Below are 16259 nucleotides of genomic sequence, written 5' to 3'. Positions count from 1 at the left end.
CTGGAGGTCCTCGGGAAAGATCCGCTAACCAGCACTTGGCGTGGTCCTGATCCTGTGTTGATTTGGGGACGTGGTCACGTGTGTATATTTCCCAGATCAGCTCCTGGACCTCTCTGGCTTCCTGAGCGCTTGCTTAGTCAAGCAAATAGATGGCTCGCCACAGCTCACAACTAGTTCAGAAGATGAAGAAGCTCTGCATCTCTCCCGAAAATTTGACAGTGTTGATTCAGAAAAAGAAGAAGAAGAGGAGACCACTTGCCAGGACGACTCAAAGGAGTGATGTTCCAACTTGGGGACAAATTAAACAATTGGTTTCACGAGCTCAAGGGTTAGTGAAACAACAGAATAATCCTGTTACACCTGTGACTTTATTTTTGGCTATGTTGGCAACCATTTCGTGTGTTCCCTCTGTTAATGCAGCAACTTACTGGGCCTATGTACCTGATCCTCCACTATTACAACCCATATCTTGGTCTGAAGCAGAGTTTCCTGTATTTTACAATGATACTGTTTATGGGCCTCTTATTGGGAATATAAAACAAACCAATATGTCTGTAAATTATACTAACTGGTTTAGTACCTATCCTGTCTGTCTTAGCCCATTGAATCTGGAAACTGGATGTGTAAAGGCTATTAGTTATGAGCATACAGATGTTTATGAGGGAACGGATCAGTGAATTAGTTTGTCAGGCTCTCCAGGCATCCTTCGTTTTACAGGAACCAACATTACTCTTACATGCCCGGCTACCAGCCGACGAGAGGATCTTAAGGATACCATCATTTGCTATAAAAATGGGCAACCTATTAATATTAGAGGTTGAATCTCATATGCCTCACCACTTAGGGATTCCGCTATTACTATAGCCAAGGTTACAGGTGAAGATTCAGGAAATTATTTGTGTATGAAGCGTTTACTTGGAGGACAAGGGATACTTATGGCTGGACATATGGTTACTGTTCTTAAGAGAAAATCAAAAAATCAATTTCCTCCTTTTATGACCATTAACTTTCCTGGATCCAATTTTGAATGTTGCAATGCATCTTGGAATAATAACCAAATATGGTGTACTATAGATTATACCAAGGGGTAAATTCTTATCTCTTCTGTTCCCGTCATAGATAGGTTTATCGCATTTCAAAAGAACTGGGATATATGGAAACTAGCTCTAACTTATTCCAATACACCTGTTATAACTTGTGTTGCTCCTCCATATACACTTTTGATTGGTTCTATTAACATTGGTAATTCTTCCAAAGGAGGATATAATACTAGCTGTGTTCATTGTATTTTTACAGTTGTATGTTCCCTTCTGCAGGAACACAATCTGTGCTTATACTAAAGCAACCCATATATGTTATGGTGCCTGTATATCTGAGAGAACCTTGGTATGAAGATACTGGAGTACAGGCATGGGTGGAACTCTCTAAAGCCTTGCAGAGGAGACGCTTTATTGGGTGGCTAATAGTAAGTTTACTTGCCTTGGCTGCTCTGTCTGCTACCGCGGCTACTGCCCGTCTTGCTCTTTCACAGAGTATTAATCATGCTCACTTTGCTAATCAATTATCTCAAAATACCAGTCTTGCTTTATCTTTACAAAGTCACATAGATTTACAGATGAATAACAAGTTAGATGAATTTAAAAACGCCATTTGGGGGATTGGAGATCAGATGGCAGCATTAAAATTGAGGATGCGTTTAGCTTGTCATGAAAAGTATACATGGATTTGTGTTACTCCTTACAAGTACAATGACTGTATTTGGAAATGGGAAAAAGTAAAAATGCATCTGCTGAGTGTTTGGTCAGATAATAATATTAGTCTTGATCTTAAGAAATTAAATGCTGAAATTCAGGATATACAAAATGCACATCTTGATGATATTTCGCAAGAAGATGTAATTAAAACTTTACTGGACCATTTAAAGTGGTTAAACCCTCAGTCGTGGATTACTGGAGGGTTGTCAGGATTTATTACCCTGGCCATAATTTGCCTATTATTGATAATAATCTTCTCATGTCTGTTTCGTATCCTCATGCAACAATATACTACTCTCGGCACTACGCTTCATGGAATTATTTTGCAGCAAAAATTAAAAAATAAACAAGGGGGAACTGAGGGAAACAGTCAGCCTTGAGATCAGGCTAAGGACATGCCAGGCATGCCGCCGCTGCTCGAAGGGACTGTCCCTACTTGTTCCCCTCCTTGTTCCATTCCATGGGAGATAAATCACCAGGGCCCAGAAATCAGAAAGAATGTAAAATGAGACAAGCAAAGCTGTCTCCCCCCTGCACATGCAGGTTATTTTGGATGATTCTGGGTTTATGGGTTTTCTCCCAGGGAAGTTAACCTTGATCCGAGACAGTCTATAGATAATGTAAACCACCATCTGGCAACCTTCCATTTCTAGTCTATATAATCTGCAACCGTAGCATAATAAAACTTGCCTTGCAACCATCAGTTGTCTTGGTCCTTCTGACCCCATTCGTCGGTGCTACTTCAGTTCCTTACCCTGTCCCTTCTGACCCTGGGCGGTGAAATCCTCTTTCTCCGGCTGGTCCGTGGCACATATGAATAGATGTTTTTGTCTTGCTGTACTGCACATATGCTGTCTAGTAACAGATATTTTGTCTGCTAGTAGTGTTGTAGATTATGTCTTTCCAAAGTGCTGAGGCAGTGCACCTATTCTGTAGTTGCAGCTGATGCCTGAATGTATCCTAGCTGACAAATTATTGATTAATAAGAACTTGAATTTCTAAAGATTAGTACTGTTAACCAAAATCTGAGCAAGGAGTCTCAAATGTAATTCTTAGCCAGAATTACATGTTAATGAACCATTTAACAGTGTAAATCAAGGAACATCAGTGTAGGGATTTCTTTTCATTTATTTTTTACCTGTTTGAAATATCAGTTAAAGGTTGGCAGCTTGGTTGCAGACGAACGGTCGTTTTGAAGTTCACCAAACTACTTAATGTGGAATGGGATAATAGACTTCCAACGCCCTCAAGGCTGTGACCTTGCAGCCATTTTACACAGCACATCATCATCCTATAGGGATGAACCTTTCCCTGGTCCGAAAAGTAGCCACTCTGTTGAAACTTTGCTTATTGTAACAGGCTTTTGTTTCCAGGTTACATGTCTGTGGAAGACTTAATTCTGAATAGAGATATAGATATTACTGGAAACTAATTGTTTTTCTATTATACTCTGCTTTATCAAAAAAGTAAAACATTTAAATTGTGCTACAAAAATTCAGATGTTGTCTTGCAATCTTTAAACAATAAATGAATGATTTGCCCTTAAAAAATGAATTAAGCAGTTAAGCTGTTGGTCCCACATCAGACAAATCATCCTTATACCTCCTGTCAATATTGTTAACAGAGACTGTTATTTTATGAATCCTTATGATCCCGTGATTCTTTCTTTCATGTTTCAGGGCACAGCAGGTGAGAGAGTGGATTTGTTAAACTGGGTGGGTTTATCCTTCTTTTATGCATTCCTTCAATTTTATGTTCATTTACTTACTATACACATATGGCAATAGAAGCTGCTAAAGCAATCATTGCTATTCTGCAAAACAACAAGGCACAGAAGCAGATGTCTTATTTCCGAGATTTCTCCCCCCAGGATTATTGTGATTAAAGATACTTTCCCGCAATTTCCTGGAGAGGACAAGGGGCTACTCGCTGGAGGTTTTTTAATGACTTGGAGAAAGGCTCAAATATGCCCCCATTATGGTAATCCACCCCAGGGGCAAACCACACAAGAATATTATGAATTTATTTTATTTTTCTATCCTTGCAAAGGTAATACTCAGCTCATTAGAATATGAAAACTATACTGTCAAATTTCAGAATTACATGGATGAAGAAAATCACCAAAGTGGCATCATATCATGTGTGTTATAGTTGTATTGACTATATTGACTATATTAACTATGTTGTGTTAACAATGTATTGTATAACTCTATATTGAAAAGGCAAAATGCCGTACCTTATTTCAGAGAAAATAATTATGTTGGCAAACCCCAAATTGTACATTGTAGACAGGTCCTAGGAAAAGAAGATTTAATTCATAGTGGACAAGAGGTTAGCTTCTGTTTTCAGCCATGTGCTATTTCAAGAATTAAACATCATGAATAATACAGGATATAAGAGGAATAGTCTAAAGACGGAAAAGCACATTTTGATCAGGAAAGAGAATTTAAGGCTTAAGTCTTTATTTTTTTTTAAGGAAAACTGCCTTATTACTATGAGATAAGAAAATTGTTTCCTTCTCTTCTTCCCTGCTTTCTTCTTCTTCTTCTTCTTTTCTTTAACCTTTTTTACTTTGGATATTTGAATATTTGGATATTTGACCTCTAAGCTGAGATGACTGGAAATGCCTCCTCTGGGCACTAAATGCTGACATCTCCTGATAAGAGGGAAGCTGCAAAGTAGAAGAATTGAAGGTCAGTATGTTGATATTGGTCTCAAGCGCATTGATGTACATTTGTGTATTGGGGAACGGGAGTGAAGCTTGAGAGTGGGCCAGTGGGGAGGGGTAAATATTTTGTGATGCTGTCTACCTATGGGCTTATAAAGTTTACAGCTGCATTAGGAGGACAAGCATTACCATTCGCATGAAAAGTAGGGCAGACGTGAGTTGCAGAAGCTTCTAGCCATACACATAGGGAAATACATAAATGATACACCTTATTGCATTCACCCATTCACCCTCCCCTGTTCATGCTAATTGGAAATTTCTATCCATTTCAGAGAAGTAACACAACTATCAATCATTTTCCCTGGCACGAATCTTCCAGGAGGAAGAAAATGGAACACACCTAGCAGCAGAGCTCACGCACTAGCCCATGTGTCTTAGATTTAATATCTGATCACTAGCTGGATTGAAGCCAAGAGGTGGTTCACAAAGTTGCTGCATGTTAGAATCACCTGGGGAACTCTGAGACCTCCCCGTGCCCAGGCTCCTTCCTAGACCTACTGAATCAAAATCTCTGGGGCTGGGACCCAGACACCAAAGTTTCTCTTAAAAGCTCTTTAGGGGAAGGGATATGGGAACAGATGTATATGTATAACTGATTCAGTTTGTTGTAAAGCAGAAACCAATTTAAAAAAATATTTAATACTAAAAAAAAAAAAAAAGCTCTTTAGGTAATTCATATGAGCAGCAAAGCTTGAGAACCAGCCCAATAACGAGAACAAACGTATTTCACACAGATAAAGTGGGGCAATTCATATGTTAAAAGAACATGAATATATATATATATATATATATTTCTTTTTTTCTCTTTATTCTGTTTGTGTTTCAAATAGGCTTTTTTTTTTCCTTCTGCAGAAAGCGTTATTGTTTCCATTTGGTCCAAGGCTTGGGAGAGGGCTCCAGGGCGGTTGCAAAGCTGCCTAGTGGCTGCAGAGCTGGGCTTCAGGCAGAAGCTCTGACACCAGAGGGGCTCCTCAGAGGCCGCTGGACTTCAGAGACTCCTGTTTGTGCTTGAGCGTGAGCCTTTCGAAAAGATACTCGCCCAGCACAGCCTGCGGAGGTTGGTCAGGTGGTCGCCCATCTTCTTGATGAGTTTCAGCTGCTCCTCCAGGAAGCGGCTCTCCAGGAAGTCACAGAGGTGGGAGTCTGCGCGGGCAGGACGCAGGGCGCGCAGATCCGATAGTGCCTGGTTCAGGTTCTTCTCCCGAAGAATGGCGGCTTGCACAGTGTCCTGGGTTTTACCCCACTCATCTTGAGAAGGCTTCCGCGCATCCTGGAAGAGGGCGCGGCCGCAGCACTTGTTTTGCATTTTCAAGAGTCGCTGGGCGCCCTCACACTTCTCTTCAGCCAGTTGGCGAAAAATGTGGCCCCCATTGTCCAGAGTCCCACTGTTGCTGTGGAAATAGAAGCTTAGAGAGAGGTAAGTGTCCACAGATGCATGTTGAACAGGCGGTGGATGGCGGCCTCCACCTCGATGGAATAATTCTGACGAACCTGGGAACTCGTGGTTGATCAGTGATAAGGAGCTAAGCTCCCCAAACGGTGTTGGCCTGTCCTGGAGGCTGAGGATAGCTGAGTGGCTGATTCCAAAGGTTGCGACAGGAAGCAATGTTGGAGGGTGGTCGGGGGCTGGAGCAAGGAGTGTCCCTGGGTCTGTTCATTCCAAACACTGTTGAAGCCAAAGACAGATCTGCAGGACTGCCGAGTGCACTGCCTCAAATAGGCTTTGATATAAATGAACAAGAAGTCCAAGCAAGGACAAAACTTACTCTTCCCCCCACCAAAATAGCTGGTGATACTAGGATCTAGATCTGGGAAGGGATTCTTCCATTACTTTAACATTCCAAGGCACTAGAGCAGTGGTTCTCAAAGTATGGTCACCTTGTAACCAAGCAGTACCCTATGGGGCCTTCCTAGGACAGACCCATCCCCCATAGCCTCTGCTGTAGTTCCTCTCTGAAGTACTCAGATAATAGTATCTCAGGCATATTTCTTGAGTTTTCAGATGCTAAAAACCACCACCCAATGGAAGAAATTAACTCTTTGATGATCATGAGCACACAGCCCCCAGACCTTATGGCACCTAAGGATGGATAATGTTACCTGCCCTGTGGCCTCAACATCAGCCAGTCAGATGATTGTGCACGAGCTGATCACATTCCCTGGGACGTCCCTCCCTCACGTGGCCTTTAAAAATGCTTTGCTGAAATCCTTTGGAGATTTCAGGGTTTTTGGAACACGGGCCACCCCTCTCCTTGCTCGATCCTGCAATAAACCTTTCTCTGCTCCAGACTGCAACCTTTCGGTTTGTTTGGCCTCACTGTGCTTCAGACACACGAACGTGCATTCGGTAACAACCTGACCAGCTTTACCAGCGTCCCCTGATAATGTGTCAGATATTCAAGTTTTAGGGCCCTGTCCCAGCCCTATGGAATCAGCAACTCTAGTGGGGCTCAGTGATCTCTGTTATAACTGGCCCTCCAGATGATTTTTATTCACCTTAAAGTTTGAAAATATCTGCATTGTCAGCTGCCAAAGCGTCCACCAGCAGGTGAAGGGGAGAGACGCCTGGAAAAGATAGGGAGTAGCCAAGGCAAGTACAGCAGCATTTGCCGTGGTAGTAATGGAGAATGCCTTTTCTCCACTGGTTGGCACAGACTAGTATCTGGGGGCAGTGGCAGGGTTATTTAGGATGCTTTACATTTCAATGTAGAGTGACCTCTGTCCTGGTTTGCCAGGGACTCCCCCTGTGTGAGCACTTAAAATCTCATCCTGGCAAACCCCTTAGCCCTGGATTTGAAAAACATGAAATTTAGGGGAAACATGATCTAGGTTTAGGGCAAGTCACAAGTGCTAATTAAAGCTAAGCAAGTATGGACAACATCTAGCCTTCTTTACCCCTTTGCAGGAAGGTAAATCTGATTGGGTGAAAGAACTTATTGTTAAGAAATCTTTGTAGAAACATCCCCTTCTGCTTAGTCCGCTGGTTCTCACTTCTGGCTAGACAATGGCGTCGTCTGAGGAGATTTAAAATGATTTTATTGGTTTAGGATGACCAACTGTTGGTGTGAGGGTTTTTAAAAAGTGCTTCAGATGATTCTAATGTGCAGCCAAATTTAGGTGCCACTGCTTAAGCTTTTGAACCGCTGCTACATATTTTCACCTCATCTTCCTAATGAGAATATCCAACTGTAGTTGGTTTGGTTTTTTTTTTCTTTTTCTTTTTTTTAACTGTCTTCTTATAAGATTTACTGTCTTAAATAAGATTGAATGTACAGAAAATCCCGCTAGTCCATCTGGTATAGCTGGATCCTTAGAGTAATATCGTTAAGATATATACCATTTAAGTATTGTGATTGGCCTTTTTAAAATTAACATATGCATTGAATTAGTACCATCTGTTTTGAAGTTGTCACGTTGGGTAGCTCTACCTCTAATCTGCTGCCATTGCTAAATATCTGGACACCTCTTATTAGGAATTGCTTTTAAACATCTTTCGGGGTTAAAACCAAGATTGCTGTATTATTTGTACTGGGACCACAAAAACCTCACAAAGATCCCCCGCTGTACTTTCTACCCCCATCTCTAACCCTTGGCAACTTCTAATCTGTTCTCCATCTCCACAGTTTTGTTATTTTAAGAATAATATGTAAATATCATCATGAATTACTTAATCTTCGGAGATTGGCTTTTTAAAATTTTTCCCTCGGCATCATTCCCTTAAAGTTCATTTCAATTTTTGCATATATTAATAATTTGTTCCTTTTTGTAGCTCGGTAGTATTCTATCATAAGATTTTATCACAATTTGTTTCAACATTCATGCATTGAAAGACATTTGGGTAGTGGCCAGTTTTTGGCTGTTATAAATAAAACTGCTATGAACATTTATGTGTAAGTTTCTGTGGGAACTTAATTAAGTTTTTGTTTCTTTTGGATAAATGCTCAAGAGTACAATTACTGTGTTGTAGGGTGAATCTACTTTTAGGATGAAAAGAGACTGTCAAGCTGTTTCTCAGAGTGGCTAAACCATTTTATTTTCCCACCAGTGGTGTGATATCATTTTTCTATGTACTCGCCAGCATTTGATGTTGTCACTATACTTTAATTTTCGTTATTCTCTGATATCTCATTATGGTCTTAATTTGCATTTCCCTAATGGCTAATGATGTTGAGCATCTTTTCATGTGCTTCTTTGCCATGTGTATATTCTCTTCCATGAAATGTCTGTTCCTGTCTTTTGCCTATTTTCTAGTTGGGTTTTTTTAAGTTGTTTGGAGAGTTCTTTGTATATTATAGATACAAGTCATTTGTCTCATGTGGGATTTTCAAATATGTTTTCCCACTGTGTAATTTGAGTTTTCATCCACTTAAAATGATCTTCTATGAAGCATTTTTAACTCATTTTGATGAGATCCAATTTATCAATTTTTGCTTTTATTGATCATACTTTCGGTGTCAAGTCTAAGAATTATTCACATAGTTCTAGATGCCAAAGATTTTCTCCTATTTTTTTTCTAAAAATGTCCTGCTTTTACATTTAAGAATATGATCCACTTTGATTTAATTTTTGTGTAAGGTGTGGAGGTTTAGGTTAAGGTTCATTTTTTTTTTTTTTTAAAGATTTTTTTTGACAGTTTTCCTTTATTTATTTATTTATTTATGGCTGTGTTGGGTCTTCGTTTCTGTGCGAGGGCTTTCTCTAGTTGTGGCAAGCGGGGACCACTCTTCATCGCGGTGCGCGGGCCTCTCACTGTCGCGGCCTGTCTTGTTGCGGAGCACAGGCTCCAGACGCGCAGGCTTAGTAGCCGTGGCTCACGGGCCCAGTTGCTCTGCGGCATGTGGGATCTTCCCAGACCAGGGCTCAAACCCGTGTCCCCTGCATTGGCAGGCAGACTCTCAACCACTGCGCCACCAGGGAAGCCCCAAGGTTCATTTTTTGTTTGTTTGTTTTTGTCGAGGGATGTCCAACTGTTTCAGTACCATTTTTTGAAAAGTCTGTTGTTCCTTGATAGCTTTCACACTGCTGTCAAAAACAAGTTAAATGTATTTATGTCAGACTATTTCTGGGTTCTCTATTCCATTCCATTGATCTGTGTATCTAACCTCCATCATTACTGCAAAATCTTGAAATGGGGTAGATTAATTCCTCCCATTTTAATCTTCCTTTACAAATTGTTTTAGCTATTCTTCAGCCTCTTCTTACCATATAAATCTTAGAATAAGCTTGTCTATATCCACAAAAACCTTGAGGGCATTTTAAGAGTAACTCTGTTAAGCCTCTTAACTTGGGGAGAATTGACATCTTTATTATGTTGTGTTTTCTAATCCATGAACAAGGTATGTCTCACTATTTGTTTGGGACTTTTAAATTTTTCTTCATCAGCATTTTGTAATTTTCAGTATAGAGGACCTATAAATGTCTTATTGGGCTTATATTTAAGTATTTATTTAGGTCAGTTGTAAATGGCATCACATATTTTTATTTAAGCTTCTACACATTTGTTGTTAATATATAATTTGATAAAACTGTGTTGATTTGTACTCTAAAACATTTACAAACTAATATTATTTCTCAAGCTTTTTGTGGATTCCTTGGTATTTTCTCCATTTAGATTATCATCTCCTCTTCAGATACCGTTTTACTTTTCCTTATTTAATATAATAGTATATATTACTATTCAACATTCAGTAGGATATATTCCTTCCTATTCAACATAGTAGGAATAGTCCTTTTATCTTTTAAATAAGTGTTTTAAAAATTTAACTTTTTTTTTTTTAATTTTTTTTTTTTTTTTTCTTTTTGCGGTATGCGGGCCTCTCACTGTTGTGGCCTCTCCCGTTGCGGAGCACAGGCTCCGGATGCGCAGGCCCAGCGGCCATGGCTCACGGGCCCAGCCGCTCCGCGGCATATGGGATCCTCCCAGACCGGGGCACGAACCCGTATCCCCTGCATCGGCAGGCGGACTCTCAACCACTGCGCCACCAGGGAGGCCCTAAAAATTTAACTTTTAAATTTATGTATTTATTTATTTTTGCTTTATTTTCTTACTAGAACCTCCATTAATATATTTAATAAAAGTGGTGAGGGCAGATATCAGTGCCTTGTTTCTGATCTTACAGAGAAAGCATTCAGTCTTTCACAGTTAAATATAATGTCGGTATAGGTTGTTTGTAGATCCTCTTTATGAGTTTCAGTATGTTCCTTTTCTATTCCTAGTTTGCTTGGGGGTTTTTTTCTTCTTTTTTTTAATTTTTTAATTTTATTATTATTATTTTACAACTTTATTGGAGTATAATTGCTTCACAATGGTGTGTTAGTTTCTGTTTTATAACAAAGTGAATCACTTATACATATACATATATTCCCATATCTCTTCCCTCTTGCATCTCCCTCCCTCCCACCCTCCCTATCCCACCCCTCCAGGCAGTCACAAAGCACCGAGCTGATCTCCCTGTGCTATGCGGCTGCTTCCCACTAGCTATCTACCTTACGTTTGGTAGTATATATATGTCCATGCCTCTCTCTCGCTTTGTCACAGCTTACCCTTTCCCCTCCCCATATTCTCAAGTCCATTCTCAAGTAGGTCTGTGTCTTTATTCCTGTTTTACCCCTAGGTTCTTCATGACATATTTTTTCTTAGATTCCATATATATGTGTTAGCATACGGTATTTGGCTTTCTCTTTCTGACTTACTTCACTCTGTATGACAGACTCTAGGTCTATCCACCTCATTACAAATAGCTCAATTTTGTTTCTTTTTATGGCTGAGTAATATGTCATTGTATATATGTGCCAAATCATGAATGGGATTGGATTTTGTCAAATGCTTTCTCTGCATTAATGGATAGGATCACATGACTTTTCCCCCTTAATCTATTGGATATGGTGGATTACATTGTTTGATTTTCAAATATTTAACCAACTTTGCATAACTGGAATAAATACCACTTGGTCATGATATATTATTCTTTTTATATATTTCTGGATTTAATTTGCTAATATCTGGCTGAAGATTTTTACAGGCAATTTCATAAAACATATTGGTCTATAGTCTTCTTCTTTTTATACTATTCCTGTCTGGTTTTGGTATCAAGGTAATACTGGCTTCATAAAATTAATTAGGAACTGTTCCCTCTACTTCTATTTCTTATCAAATCATGTACAATTGGTTTTAATTCTTTAAGTCTTGGGTAAAAGTGAAACACCTAAGCCTGAATATTTCTTTTGGGAGTTTTTATATGAAAAATCAGTGTTTCTAATGGTTACAGGAAAATTGAGATTATCTATTTCATCTTGGCTGAGTTTTGGTAGTTTTGGGTGTAGAAGAATTGGCCCATTTCATCTACATTTTTGAATTTAGAGTGTAGACTTGTTCATAATAACTTGTCCCTTATTAACCTGCAGGATATGTCATGGTATCCCTGGTTGCATATCTGATATCTGTGATTTGTGCCATCTCTGTTTTTACCTTTATCAGTCTTGCTAGATCTTTATTGATTAAATTGTTTATTTCCAAGAACCAGCCTTTTGTTTCATTGATTTCCCCCCCGATTTTCCTGTTTTCAGTGTCATGGATGTCATCTTTATTATTTCCTTCTTTCTGCTTGTTTAGTGTTTTTTCCTCTTCCTTTTTTACTATTGTAATATAGAACATGAGATTATTGCTTTGAAATATTTTATTTCCCAGTTTAGTTCTATAAACTTCCCTTTTAGCATTACTTTCACTTCATTCCACAAACTTGGATCTGTTATATCTCCATTTTCTTTTATTCTATGCATGAAAAATTTTTTCCTTGACACTGTCTTTTTTACCCATGAGTTCTTTGGAATTGTGATGTTTAGTTTTCATGTGATTGAAGATTCTCCTGTTGTCTTTCTGTTATTGATTTCTAGTCTGATTGCATTATGGCTAGAGAACATACTCTCTATGATTTTAATTCTTTTAAATCTGCTAATGTTTTTTTTATCACCCAGTATATGGTATATGAGTGAATGTTCCACGGACACTTGAATATGTATTCTGCTCTTATTGAGTGTGTTCTTTAAATGTCAGTTATGTCCTGTTGATTGATGATGTTTTCAGTTCTTCCATATCCTTGCTGATTTTTCTGTCTGGTAGTTCTATAAATTGCTGTGTTGAAGTCTCAAATAATAATTGTGCATTTAAAATTTTCTCCTTTTACTACCTTTTTCAGTGTTTGCTTCATGTATTTTGAAGTTCTGTTGTTTGGTGCACACACATTTAGTATCCTTAGGTCATCTAGGTGGATTATTCCTGTTATCTTTATGTAATGACCCTGTTTGCCCCTAATAATTTCCTTTGCTCTGAAATCTACTTTATCTGATATTAATTTATCCATTCCTGCTTTTTCTGATTAATGTTCACATGATATATCATTTTCATCCTTTTACTCTGAACTACCTATATCATGATGTTTAAAGTAAGCTTCTTATAGACAGTATATACTTGGATCATGCTTGTGATTTTTTAATCTACTCTTCCAATCTCTGTCTTTGACTTGGTTACTTAGATCATTTACAGTTAATGTAATTATCGCTATGTTAAAGATTAGGTCTACCATTTTATTTTTTGTTTTGTCTTTTACCTTAGTTTCTCAATCTTGTGTTTCTCTTATTTTGCCTTCTTGTGGGTTATTTAAACATTTTTAATAAGCCCATTTTAATTTATTTATTTATAATCATTTGTGTATACTGTGTGTATAGTTTTCTTAGTGGTTGCTTTTGGCATTACAGTATACGTATGTAACTTATCATAGTCTACTGGAATCAGTGTTTTATTACTTCAAGTGAAGTTTCAAAATTTTACTTCCATTTAGGTCTCTTAATATTCCCCAGTTTTAAAGTATGATTTTCTGTAGTATTTCCTTTCTCTACATTGAGTACCACATCAGATGGTGTCCTAATTTTTGCTTGGACCATCATATAGTATTTAAGAAACTCATGAGACTAATGATAGTCTCTTCTATTTACCCCATTTGTTTTCACCCATTCCATTGTTCCCCTTTTCTTTCTGAAGTTCCCAGTGTTCTGTTTTTGTTTTTTTATGTTTTCATAAGTGTAGGTGATATCTGGTCTTTCCAGTGCCATTGGATATGAGTTTCAGGAAACCCTGAGCCTGGCTCACTTAATGCTGCTGAGTTGGAGGGTTTGTATATGTGGGGCCTGTTGGCTCAGCAGATGCTAGCCGATTACACTAATGTTGATGGGACTAGTGCCACAGGAGGATGGGTTCCCATTCAGGCTATGCTGCTGCTACAGTAGAACAAGGGCCCCTCTACTCCAAGTGTGGGGCAATGACCAGCTGCTGTCACTGCTTTGTATTAGGCTGCTTTTCCTCCGGTGTGTGATGGGATCCCATGGAAGCTGCTGCTGTTGCTGTCAATCACAATGTCAAATTCATTTCAGAAATACTTAAGTATAAATATATAGCCTGGCTCTTGTAGAACCTCTGTATTTGTTTTTTATTGCTTTCATACAAATTACCAAAAACTTAGTGACTCAAAACAAGGTAAATTTATTATCTTACAAGTCTGACATTGGTCTCAATTGAGTAAAGTAAAAGTGTTGGCAGGCTCGACAGACGAATGGATAAAGATGTGGCACAGGGATTCCCTGGTGGCGCAGTGGTTGGGAGTCCGCCTGCTGATGCAGGGGACACGGGTCATGCCCCGCTCCAGGAAGATACCACATGCTGCGGAGTGGCTGAGCCCATAATCCACGGCTGCTGAGCCGGTGCGTCCGGAGCCTGTGCTCTGCAACGGGAGAGGCCGCAACAGTGAGAAGCCCACTTACCATAAAAAAAAAAAAATGTGGCCCATATATACAATGGAATATTACTCAGCCATAAAAAGAAATGAAATTGAGTTTTTTGTAGTGAGGTGGATTGACCTAGAGACTGTCATACAGAGTGAAGTAAGTCAGAAAGGGAAAAACAAATACCATATGCTAACACATATATATGGAATATAAAAAAAAAAGAAAAAATGGTTATGAAGAACCTAGGGGCAGGGCAGGAATAAAGATGCAGCCATAGAGAGTGGACTTGAGGACACAGGGAGGGGGAAGGGTTATCTGGGATGAAGTGAGAGAGTGGCATGGACATATATACACTACCAAATGTAAAATAGATAGCTAGTGGGAAGCAGCCACAAAGCACAGAGAGATCAGCTCTATGCTTTGTGTCCACCTAGAGGGGTGGGATAGGGAAGGGAGGGTGGTAGGGAGATGCAAGACGGAGAGGATGTGGAGATATATGTATATGTATAGCTGATTGACTTTGTTATGAAGCAGAAACTAACACACCATTGTAAAGCAATTATACTCCAATATAGATGGTTAAAAAAGAAAAAAAAAAAGTGTTGGCAGAGCTACATTCTTTTCTGGAGGCTCTTAGGGGTGTTTCTGTTCCCTGGACTTTATCTGCTGCCAGCAGTCACTTATAGTCTTTGATTCAGAGTCCCCTTTCTCCACCTATAAAACCCAAAATGTTGCATCGCTGTGATTCTGCTTCTATTAAGTCATCTCTATCTTTCTCTTTCTACAGTTGGGAATGGTTTTCTGCTTTTAAGGACTCATGCAATTAGATTTGTTCCATGAGGTACTCCAGGATAATCTTTCTATCTCAAGGTCTATAACTTCCGTCATATCTGCAAAGTCCTCTCCACCATGTAAGGTAACATATTAATAGGTTCCAGGGATTAGGGTGAGGGCATTTTTAGGAGCCATTATGCTGCCTACCACACCCTTAACAAGTGACCTTGAGAAAATGACTGAGATTTTTAAAGCCTTGCTTTCCTCAAACATAAAATGGAAAGAAAGATAACTAGTTAATATCATGAAAGTGAAACAGTATATATGAAATCAACTAATTCAGAAAATAAGATTTCTTCTTTTTCTTTATGATTTACATGATTCTCAGAGTTCAGTTACTTGAAGAGTTACTTTTTTTAAAACAGAACTAAGGAATTTCAGGGTTCAGATGCTGTAAGATTGTCTGAATTATCTGAGTAACAATTAGCTAAGCACAGGTGTAAAGCATTTGATTTACTCCCTAGTGTTCTTTATCTTCTCCCACTAAATGCATATCCCTTGTCTAGCTCCAGCCAGTAGAGTCAGAGCTTGTTTTACTGTTTAACTAAAGTTCAATTTAAATTCTCTCTACATCTCCAGATTCTCAGCCCTGGTTGCATATTCTATTCACTGGGGAGATTTCAAGAACTACTGATGTCAAATTTCTACCTATCATGGATATTTGAGGAGGGACCTGGAATGAAATGCTCTAGCTTATGGCTTTGGGCGCCAAATCATGTTACCTGTAGAAGGTATCTTCTAGGTATGAAAATAGCTCAGATAAGTCAAATTTCTCAGTAAGAGATGACAAAACTATGGCTTAGGTGGTAAATTTTCCATGTCAATTTGTCTGGGCCACCATGCACAGTTATTTGGTCAAATATTATTCTGGATATTTCTGTGATGGCGTGTTTGTGTTTTTTTAATTATTTATTTGTTTGTTTATTTATTTATTTATATTTTTGGCTGCGTTGGGTCTTCGTTGCTGCCCGTGGGCTTTCTCTATTTGCAGCAAGTGAGGGCTACTCTTCGTTGTGGTGCACGGTTTTCTCATTGCGGTGCCTTCTCTTGTTGCAGAGCATGGGCTCTAGGTGCACGGGCTCAGGAGCTGTGGTGCATGGGCTTAGTTGGTCCACGGCATGTGGGATCTTCCCAGACCAGGGCTCAAACCCGTGTCCCCTGCATTT

General features: G+C 39.0%; 1 long non-coding RNA gene and 1 pseudogene across 6 annotated transcripts in view; one reads left to right on the top strand and one right to left on the bottom strand.

The window, feature by feature from the left end:
* LOC308610052 overlaps window positions 1–16259 on the top strand; it is a 1140458-nt gene that overhangs the window by 911705 nt on the left and 212494 nt on the right. The window lies entirely within an intron of this gene.
* Window positions 5454–5991, bottom strand: LOC308610033 (ferritin light chain-like; annotated as a pseudogene). Its single transcript has one exon. The product of its transcript is annotated as a ferritin light chain-like (transcript).

This window comes from Mesoplodon bidens, assembly GCF_964165515.1.
Source record: "Mesoplodon bidens genome assembly, contig: HAP1_SCAFFOLD_81, whole genome shotgun sequence".
Lineage (NCBI taxonomy): Eukaryota > Metazoa > Chordata > Mammalia > Artiodactyla > Ziphiidae > Mesoplodon > Mesoplodon bidens.
The sequence above is the reverse complement of the archived record's forward strand: the minus strand, read 5'-3'. Positions and strand labels throughout refer to the sequence as shown.